Here is a 9,685-nt window from a genome sequence, read left to right on the forward strand (position 1 = left end):
GAGACGTATCACTCGCCAGGAACGCGTGCTGGAGGTTGAGTATTATATCGAAGGAGAAACGTTGGAAACTCAGAATTGCACACGTGCTTATCCACTCCTATATCTGTATCATGATATCAATCTATGAGGTCTATATTATCTATCTATATATGTGTGAATTTGTGGTTATGTTTAGTTTCATTTGACGTAACCATAAAATCTAAAACTATTAGCATCGGTAGCTGCATTAACAATGTTTAAAATGCAATACTAATCTTAGATGTTAGTAAGATTACTGTCGATATATCAAATTCCAGACGTCTTTTTTAATTTATTTTATATAATCAATAATAGTAATTGAAAATAACAGAGTAAGCAAAAATCAAGAATGAATCAGAGCAACTGACGGTGATCTACTGAATATTACTAAACTTATAACTAAAAAAGAAGAAAAAAAAGAGTCCAAACCAAAAACCAGGATTAGAAAAAAAAGGAAAAAAGAAAATGACAGAAAATAATTACCCCCAAAGACCACCAAACTATCTTGAAATCAACTTAAAACTTCACAAAAGAAAAAACAATATACAAAAACAAAAAAAAAAAAAAAAATACAAACACAAAACCCCCACCAATAACAGCCAAAAGGAAAGGAAATATCCAGGAGAAAGGGGACGAGAGAAAACACTATCTTTACCCCTTCAGTAAGGAGCTCCTTTGCCTCCCCCATATAAACCGTACTTAAAGCTGCACCCCGAGTCTGGTACCGGCTTAAACACTGCACTAAAACGAAAATCAGAAGGATGGCAATGCTCAGAATGCAAGGGATGGGGGTAGAGGGGATCTAACGGTAAGCTCGATGAATACTTTAATTGCAAGAGTGTCAGTCCTTGCAAGACATAAGAGTAGGGGTGGAATATGCCTAACGTGTCTATACATTTGTATATGTGTGTGTTTTGAATTAGTTGGTGTATTATGTTATGTTATGTGATTTTATGTTACGATTTATTAAAGGTTTTCCATTCAAAGATATTAATGTTTTTTTGTTTGTTTTTTCAGTTGCCATCCACTGGATTCTGGAGGTGAAGGTAAGTTCAGATCTTCGAAGAGGTGTGATTAATCGTTGATATAAATCAAAATGATTGGTTAAGTGATAAGGGGTATTATGGAGAGAGAGAGAGAGAGAGAGAGAGAGAGAGAGAGAGAGAGAGAGAGAGAGAGAGAGAGAGAGAGAGAGAGAGAGAGAGAGAGAGAGAGAGAGAAGAGCGAGAGAGAGAGAGAGAGAGAGAGAGAGAGAGAGAGAGAGAGAGAGAGAGAGAGAGAGAGAGAGAGAGAGAGAGAGAGAGAGAGAGAGAGAGAATGTGATTTACCCAATATAACGTAAAACATGCCTAAACGTGCAATAAAGGAACGAAGTGTTACGTGCTCCTTCACAGCCGACCTTCCGCGCTAGGACAATACCACTGTCTTGCTCCGCCTCGTATATCATAGCCACACGTGTGCGCTTTGCAAACAGTCAAATAAATTGGTATTATTCAAATCTCGACCATTGCAGCATGTGTGTGGGATGGTTTTGGGGAAAGAGGGAGAAAGGGAAAAAAAAGCAGTCATTGTTATTCGCGATGTGGATTCCAGTTCACATAAACCGAGGCATTCGGACAAAAGCAAACGATAACACGACGGAGATGAAGGTACCATGTTCCCTTGGCGACCGTGTTAATTCCAGTTTCTTGGGAACTTCAAAAGAAAAAGAATAAAAAGATAAGAAAAAAAAAGACAGAATACGTGGTCGTGTCTCGTTTCAGGAAATTAGCATACCGAGAAGAGACGACTTTTTGGCATATTCTGTGAACTAGATATATATTTGCACATTTATATACCGAGACGTGAAAATAAGATAGATCGTATCCGATTATGATTGTTGTACGTATATCATTACTCAGTTCTTCTTAGTAACATATATCTCAGACTCCTATTCTGTTCATTTTGAAAACACTTTGTTTTGCCGAGTCCACACAATTTCGAAAACTTTTCAACATTCTCTCGTTCTTTTACATTTCTGTTTCTAAGACGACTTCCGTTGTCTCCTCTACGGGATTTTCGATAAATTTTCATTTCATTCTTTCGCCTTTCTTTATTGGCCGATTCTGTGTACGTATTTGTAAATACATTTGCTTTCACTTGATATAATATAGCAGCTATTTTAGGTGAGTTGATAAGCTTCTTTTCCTTCTTTTGAACATTTTGGCCCATAAATTCCTATCCCTTTTTTATGGTCAAACTTAGGGCTTTATTTCTCCATTAGTTTCATTCATCAATTCTTATACGTCCGTTATATCAAACTCAAAATGTATAAAAATATCTCTAAAGTCTTCTGATTCTTCTTCGCACTTGTTATCCAACTTTCTTTGTCATGGCGTCAGTCTCAGTCTCTCTCTCTATTTTTTTTTCTCTCTGTCTCTGTCTCTCTATTTCTCTCTCTCTCTCTTTCTCTCTCTCTCTCTCTCTCTCTCTCTCTCTCTCTTCGTCTCTCTCTCTGTCTCTGTCGCTATCTCTGTCCCTGTCCCTGTCTCTGTCTCTGTCTCTCTCTCCCTCTCTCCTCTCACTCGCCCCCTTCTTCGTCCCAAATCCTACAATTCGGTAAGATCTGGAGCATGAAATTCAGAATGCTCCCAGCCATTTCCTTGGGACAGGCTGCACCGCCTCCGCCTTCTTTTGTTCTCCCGCAATAAACTTGAGATTCCATTAAGCTATTTTTACCTCCTGGAGCATCAAATAGGACCCATCTCCCTTGGCACACTGGGCTATGCTTCTTCCCCCCGAGTTCCTAGCAATGATGAACAGCACACATGAATTCCTATAGCGGGGTCGACTGTGTGTGTAGTTGTTAAATACAGAAGAGTGGAGGGTATAGACGGACCCTCGCTAACAGCAACTATACATTCACAATCAAATCCCTCGAGCCATATTGTATTGCTGTTTATGTTCAAAACTTCAACACAAATCAGATAATCCGCATCGCAACAGTGCCATCTATTGAGGATTGCAGACGGCTCGACAAAGGATCTGGCTGCAAGGTTTTGGCAGAGCACAGAATCGGAATCTGGTGCTCACCATGACGTCTGCGTTGTGCGTTACGATGCCTTTGTGTTCCGATCCTCTTTTGTTTGCCGGGATGGAGGATCCAGAAAATATAAAGCAGCAGTACACAAGGGAGATTTGAAGGATCCCGTAAAAAAAGGAAAAAAGAAAATAGCTCCGGGATATTACCGGGTTTCCTGCACTGGGATTCCCTCATGCGATTTTGAAAGATGTATTTTTGAGGGAGTCCGCGCATGTGCTTCGTGTATGGCGTCTTTTATATGGCGACAATAAAAGAGAGAAAAAAGAGGGAAAAACGAGGAATGATGCCAAAAAATCCGTATGGCAAACAGTGGCGAGAAAAGGTAGTCGACTTAATCACATACTTCATTAAAAAGAAAAAGAAAAAAGTTTTTTCTCCAATATCTATCTAACTCTCTCAGAAATCTACCACAAATCACACTAATCTACCCCCCCCCCCTACCAAACACATCATATCCACTGACCAAAGACACAACAAATAACAAACAACAACAAAGACACGAACCCCCTAAAAAAAAAAGAAAAAAAAAAGAAGGCCCAACACAATAGTCACGCGCCACGGAACAACGTCGGAACAAGAGTTATGTATCCTAGGCGGCTCATTCGTGTTGTTCTAAGTTCGGTCGTTTCCCCTCCGGCTTCGGAACAGTGGTTAGCGTAGCACCGAAGTAGGGCTTAGCTTGCTGTTACGCTGCGTTGTTCCATTGTCCTTGTTACTGGTCTGTTTATTTCATTCATTGGGTTATTTTAGTTGACTTCTTTTCGGGTTTTCTTTGATCTCTCCTTTCCTTTCTAATTTTTTATATGGTCTGTATTATCTTTCTTGATCTCTCAGTAATGATTTCATCATCATTATTGTTATTATTATCAATGTTGATAGTGTAGATATTAGTTTATCAGTATTATTATTATGACTCTTAATTATATGCAGCCCTTGCCAAATACACGAATGTGTTTTTCTACATATCTTGTTACCTCTCTATCCATCTTTGTTTATCTCTGCATTGTCACATATTCGAACAATATTTTTTTATTCCCACTGATATCTTTATTAAGTTCTATTATCTGACATTTCACTGATTTATCACTCCGTGCCTTATCTCTTCTTCATCCGCATTCCTAATCATTCCCATCCGGGTATTTCTGAATGAAGTGTAATAAGCAGGAGTTGCAAGATCAAAGGCGACAGGTAATAAATACCCTAATATCCACCTTTAAGGAGGTGATCCTTGACATCGAACGCATGTCACGAGTGTTATGACATCACGTGACGAAGTGAGTGCTAGTTGGTTTTACAGGAAATCTCATTAGACAAACATAACGTTGCCGGGTTTACGGTAGGCCTTGTTTTTAAACTTACGAGATACTTGTGATCTCGATTAGATAACGAAGGCAAAATAAACAGATACTGTGTTTAGATAGATAGCCAATATGTTTCGCCGAGGAATTTGGATAATAAGATAACGCGTATCTACATATTCATTTTCTTATCGACACTTCTACCTTCCTCCATCCCCATGCAATTATAAACCTTCACCTTCTCCAGCGCATAAACCCGCAGATGCAATCAGAATCAAGCCGATGGAGCGATGGTGGAAGAATCACCATCAGGTTTTATGAGCAATTCATTTGTGTTTAGTCGAGCGAACTTTAACGTCAAATTTCAAGAAAGAAAATACCCAAAAGGGAAAAAAACGCACTTTGGGACGAAGGCTTTCCCTTTTTCTTTGTGGACTTTCTTAGAAAATCTAAAGCAGAGAGCGGGAGAGGGAGAGAGGGGAGGCGAGAAAGGGAGAATGAGAGAGAGAGAGAGAGAGAGAGAGAGAGAGAGAGAGAGAGAGAGAGAGAGAGAGAGAGAGAGAGAGAGAGAGAGAGAGAGAGAGAGAGAGAGAGAGAGGGAAAAGGAAAGATACAGTGAGAGAGAGAGAGAGAAAGAAAAAGAGAAAGTGAAAGAGAGAAAGAGAAAGAGAGATTTTCCAGAAACATCCCAGGTCGCTACCCTCCCCATCCCTTCTCTCTCTCTCCCTCTCTGCTTCTCTCTTTCCCTCTTTTCCTCCCCCCTCCCTCCCTTCCCCCTCCATCTCCTCTTCGTTGTATAAACAGAAGAGCGATGGTAAACAGTCATTAAATCGAGGATATGAATTTTGAAAGGAACTTGAAGGATTTTACGAGGGTTCTCAGCTCACGAGGCCGCCCTTTATCACTCGACGCCGAAGGGAACGAGGGGAAGCGGCGAGGAAGGAGGAGGAGAAGGGAGAGGGGAAGGAGAGCGGAGAGAGAGAGAGCCGGATGAGGAGAGGGGAGAGGGAGATCAGGATGAGGAGAGGAGAGTGAGAGAGAGAGAGAGAGAGAGAGAGAGAGAGAGAGAGAGAGAGAGAGAGAGAGAGAGAGAGAGAGAGCCGGATGAGGCGAAGGGAGAGGAGAGCAGAGCGGAGGGGAAGAGCTCGGTAAGGGGAAGGGGTTCAGTGCGGAGAGAAAGAGCCGGAAGAGGAAAGGAGATAGGGAGAAGAGAGGGAAGAGAGATAGTCGGATGAGAAGGAAAAGGAGTTAGGAAGAAGAGAGGGAAGAGAGAGGGTCGGATGAGAGGGAAGAGGGGAGAGGAAGAAGAGAGCGAAGAGAGAGAGACAGGTAAGGAGAGGGAAGAGGGGAGAGGGATAGGAGAGCGAAGAGAGAGAGCCAGATGAGGAGAAGGAAGAGGGCAGAAGGGAGAGGAGAGGAAAGGAAGAGCCGGATGAGGAGAAGGGAGGGTAGAGAGAGCTGGACTAGGGAAAGAGCCGAATGAGAAGAAGGGTGAGGCAGAGATGAGAAAGAGTCGGATGACGAGAGAGGAGAAGAGAGAAGAAAGGAAGAGATGGTATACGGCCAAGGAAAAGAGAAGAGGGGTAAGAGAACAGAAGAGAGATAGAAGGGAGAGAGGAGAACACAAAAGAGAGGAAGAGAGAGCAAGGAGAATGTTGCGAAGAGAAGTAGGCGGGAGAAGGAGAATGGGTAAGGACAGCAGAGCGGAGAGAAGGAGCCCGGAGGAGCGAGGGGCAGAGAGGGAACAGGGGAAGGTAGCGGAGAAGGAGAGAGGGGAAGCGAAGCGTGAATGAAGGCATTTCGGTGAGGGGAAATATATGAGGGAATATGGAGATGAGATGCAAGAGCAAATGCGAAAGGGGGAAAAGCGAAGAAATCTCGAAGGAAAAGGAAATGCGAAGAAATAAGAGAGAAAGAGAGAAAGAACGAGTAAATAACGTATTTAATGAGAAAAGGAAGTAAAAGAGAGACTAGGAATGAAGAAGAAGAGGGAGCCATGAAAGAGGTTCACGTTTTCCGAATGGTGGGAATCGCCAGATGAAAGGAGAGGGAGAACAGAAGGGGGAATTGGGAGAAGGGGAAAAAGCATGGAAGTTTCCAGCGGGGGGCAAATAGGGAGCGTAAATGGGCAGGGAAATGGGAAAGCTCACATATGGGGAGACGAGAAAGAGGGTGATCACGAAGCACAGGACGAGAATTGGACGAAAATTACAAACACAAGTTGAGACAAACGAAAAGGCACAATTCATTAGACCGATGACGCAATTTACCCATACTCCCTTGCCCCTCTTCCATCCAATCTTCTATTTCAATTCTCTATTTCCTCCATTTGCCCTTGTGTATCCCTAACCAACAACACGCGAGGCACCCAGGAACGAAAAGAAAAAGAAGCAAAAAAGAAGGAGAAAAAAAAGAAACACCGACACAAACAACACACGAAAAGCTAAAGAGCAGAATCGAAATCGAGGATGAACGACGAGCGGGTGTCGCTACGAGGCACGAGGGGAAAAGAGCGCTTCCACCCACTGGCAAATGAGGGGTAAGGGAGGCTCGGCGAAGGAGAGGAACCCGCTGCGAGCTTTGGACTGAAGCCACGCTAAGACTTTCGCCAGATTGCCTCTCTGAAGGGGAAGCAGAGAGACCGAGTCAAAGCGAAGGGAAAGAAGGGGAGGTGGAGAAGAGGGGAGATGGGGAAGGGGAAGGGGGGAGAGGGGAAATGAGAAATGAAAGGGGGATGAGAAGGTCGAGATAAAAGAGACGGAGGGGTAGGGAGAGAGAGGGGAAGCGGTGATAGGAAGAGGTGCAAGACGGAGACGGAAACAGGCAAACTGCCAAAGTCACATCATAACGGTGAACGAAGATGAGGAGAATTGAGAGACAAAGTAATGTACAGTAATGAAAAAGGAAATGTAGGAAGGATGAGAGGCTGATTCTAGACAGACAGATAAATAAATTAAGACAGATAGATTGATAGATATGCAGACAGACAGATCGAGAGAGAGAGAGAGAGAGAGAGAGAGAGAGAGAGAGAGAGAGAGAGAGAGAGAGAGAGAGAGAGAAGGGAGACAGACAGACAAACAGACAGACGAACTCAAGTCAAAACAAACAGCCCTAAAGACGGAACGACACGAGAGAGACGGCCAAATAAGAGCGACGACGACGGAGCGCTGAAAAGAGAGGAAGAGGAGCGGAAAGAAGCCATAATAAAGAGGAGGAACACGAAGAGGAAGGCATAAAGGCCGCGCAGGAGCCGACGCCCCGCGGATTCCAGTGAAAAACAGAGGAATATCTTGAGGACGAAACGAGGTGGAAATACATCACAGAGGCGCTTCTCCTTGGAGGACTTTTGTGGATTTTCTGTGGCGAAATAATACATGTTCCTTTTGTAAAGTCGTGGGCTTTTGAGTTACGGGAGGAAGAGGTATTCAAGATGATATTTGTAGAGAATATTTAGCTTTATGTTTGTAGACCTCTGTGGATTTTCTGTGGCGAAGTAATAGATATTCCTCGTGTAACTAGTATATTCCCTTTATAAAGCCGTGGTCTTTTAAGTTGCGGAAAGAAGAGATGTTTGATCGTAGATGATATTTAACTTTATGTCTGTGAGCCTTTGTGGATTATCTGTGGCGAAGTAACATATTTTTTTTTTGTAAATGATACATTCCCTTTGTAAAGCCGTGGTAAAGCTTAATGTCTGTGGATCTTTGGGCTTTTTGAGACGAAGTAACACAAAGGTGACATATTCCTTCTATAAAGCCGTGCTTTTTTAAGTTGCGGAAAAGGAAGAGTTTTTTTTCGATTGAAAATTATATTCAACTTATGTTTGGCTGTGAACTATTAAAGAATATTTTATGTTGCTGATAAGAGATATGCGTATTTGCTTTATTAGCTTGGGAATAAATTTGCCTGTAGATGTGTTGATTGTGTGTGCGTGCGTGCGTGCGTGCGTGTGTGTGTGTGTGTGTGTGTGTGTGTGTGTGTGTGTGTGTGTGTGTGTGTGTGTGTGTGTGTGTGTGTGTGTGTGTGTGTGTGTGCGCGCGCGCGCGTATATGCATGTGTTTCACATATATTCGTGCAAATCTGTGTGTATGAATATAGACCAAGTTAGTGTATAACGGAGAGCTTTAAATCCGATTGCATGTACATAAACTACTGCGCTATTGACATGGAACATATAGCAGAAATAAAGATAATCAGGTTCACACCACAATACACCACCTCAACGCATGTTACTATGATTCTTGCATTTGCAATAGCCATAATAACGAGCTATGAAACACATACATGTATGTCATATATATTACATAGATTTCAAAAAGAGCTTTTCCATGATTTACGGTTTGTGATATAAAAGTAGATAACACACTCATTATAAATAATGTACCATGTAAGTATATCATATAAAGAGACAGTGCTTCTCAGCTTATTTGGCGAAGAAAAGGAAAAAAGTCTTTGAACAATTGGCAATTGCGACCCTCAACTACACGACAAGTAATTCATGTCGTGTTTCACATACATATTTTCTTCAATCATGTCAAGGAATGCCGGCCTGATATGACGTGCGTTGAGGGGTGACGAGGCATAGCGTTTTAGTCACCCTTAATGCCGTGTTACTTGCACAAAATGGTCTTACAAAAACAGAAGGAAAGAATGCTTACGACTAAGTGGGCAATGGTTAACTTCGCTAGTTTATGTTTCTTTTGTGTGTGTGTATGGTATTTTTCATAATTTATTTCTTTTTCGGGTTGTGTGTGTTTGTGTATCTTTATTTAATATGGATATAAATCCGTGTATTTATCATAGAAGGGAAACAGGGGGGTTCATGTAATTTCCAGTATTTCAACCTTGATAAGCATTACGGGCAGGCGTTTACGGAATTCGAAGATACGTCAACCGAGTTAGTCTTAAAAGAAATACTTCAGTTATATCACCAACTAGATCTGCAAAGACCAAGCACTTACCTGGCAGGATGGACAATGCTTTTGCAATGCATTTTTATGGAGATTTAAGGCTAGTTCAGTGATTACGATCGAGTCATTATACAATTGTAAGTGATCATCTGTTGTTGATATATATGATTATAGACGAAATGTTTAAACTTAACACTTGCACCTGCATGCTTACAGTATGTACGTATGTGTATGTATGGATATAAGTATGTATGTAGGTATGTATTATGTATGGTCGTTCATGTTTCGCGTGTGTGTGTTTGTGATGTCTGCATATATGTATGAACAATCATGTACACGTACAATCATTGTTCCAACATTCATCAACATTTAATAAA

At 41.9% G+C, this 9,685-nt stretch overlaps 1 protein-coding gene across 1 annotated transcript in view; it reads left to right on the forward strand.

The window, feature by feature from the left end:
• The first annotated feature begins 692 nt into the window (after positions 1 to 692).
• The window catches only part of LOC122264625 (homeobox protein abdominal-B), a 329,562-nt gene continuing 320,569 nt past the window's right edge, over positions 693 to 9,685 (forward strand). Inside the window, exon 1 of the mRNA XM_086556347.1 lies at positions 693 to 1,064. The gene's annotated coding sequence lies outside the window, so the exon portion shown is untranslated. The remainder of the gene's footprint in view (positions 1,065 to 9,685) is intronic.

This window comes from Penaeus japonicus, unplaced genomic scaffold, assembly GCF_977035675.1.
Source record: "Penaeus japonicus unplaced genomic scaffold, GWHDUDI00000001_assembly GWHDUDI00000032, whole genome shotgun sequence".
In the NCBI taxonomy this organism is placed as follows: domain Eukaryota; kingdom Metazoa; phylum Arthropoda; class Malacostraca; order Decapoda; family Penaeidae; genus Penaeus; species Penaeus japonicus.